The sequence below is a fragment of the Suricata suricatta genome, chromosome 5 (genome assembly GCF_006229205.1).
Source record: "Suricata suricatta isolate VVHF042 chromosome 5, meerkat_22Aug2017_6uvM2_HiC, whole genome shotgun sequence".
NCBI lineage: Eukaryota > Metazoa > Chordata > Mammalia > Carnivora > Herpestidae > Suricata > Suricata suricatta.
In genome coordinates, this window is record NC_043704.1 from 94,468,966 (window position 1) to 94,470,011 (window position 1,046).

The following is a 1,046-nucleotide window of genomic DNA, read 5'->3' on the forward strand; positions in this document are numbered from 1 at the left end:
GATTCAGATCCAGGGTCTGTGATGGAGCCTGGGAGTCCAATTTTCTGAAAATTCCATAGACCACACTGCGGAGCAAGGATCTAGTCCTGGCCCATACCACACTATACCCCGCACTTTAATTTAGTGAATTACTACTCTTCCACGTACACCATGTTCTTCATACCTCCGTCTTTTTTCTATCTTATTCTTCATCATAAATCGTTTTCCTCTTATCTCCTCACTTCAAAAACTTTCATTCTTTGTTATAATTTTAACCCAAATATCACAAATATTTCAGAGACATGTAGATGCTGCTTCTTTTGGATTCCAAGACACCTATGCATTTATTCTCAACTTACCACATTTGTTATTTTCATGTCCATCTCCCTATGAGACTATGAGTTTGAATATAGAAAATTTCTATCTTCAGCACACACATATTCAATAGATTCTAAGTCTAAGTCTAAGTCAATTCTGAGTCTAAGTCATTGAGGGATCAAGTTTTTGCCACCACCTTGGAAATCATGGCTATCACAATCACTTTTATTCTGTAACATTTTCTCTATAGTATTTAAAGTATTCAGCAAAAAAAATACTGCCAAATTATTGAAGGTAATCTCTAAAATGTCAGACAATATTCATATTCAAAATTAAAGTAAAATGTAACTCTATTTGATGAGATGTTTACATTCATGGTGGAAAACAAGTCACATTAATTTCACTCTATTTTGGAGTAAAAAGGACAAAACAAAGATTATACCCTTTGGTATTTGTTTCATTTAAGTGCTTGAAGCAAAAAAGAATAACATCAAATTTCTAATATACCTAACAGTCCTTTACTACATTTTAAAAACAAATGACAGAGAGTTGGGGAGAGAGAGGGATTCTAAACCGGAGAGACTATTGAATACTGAAAACGAACTGAGGGTTGAAGGGGGAGGCTGAGGGGGAAAAGAGGCGGTGGTGATGGAGGAGGGCACTTGTGGGGAAGAGCACTGGGTGTTACATGGAAACCAATTTGACAATAAACTATTTTTAAAAATAAAAAATAAAAATAAAAACAATTT

At 34.6% G+C, this 1,046-nt stretch overlaps 1 protein-coding gene across 5 annotated transcripts in view; it reads right to left on the reverse strand.

The window, feature by feature from the left end:
- PRKCI (protein kinase C iota) overlaps positions 1 to 1,046 on the reverse strand; it is a 90,313-nt gene that overhangs the window by 52,424 nt on the left and 36,843 nt on the right. The gene's annotated exons all lie outside the window — the stretch shown is intronic.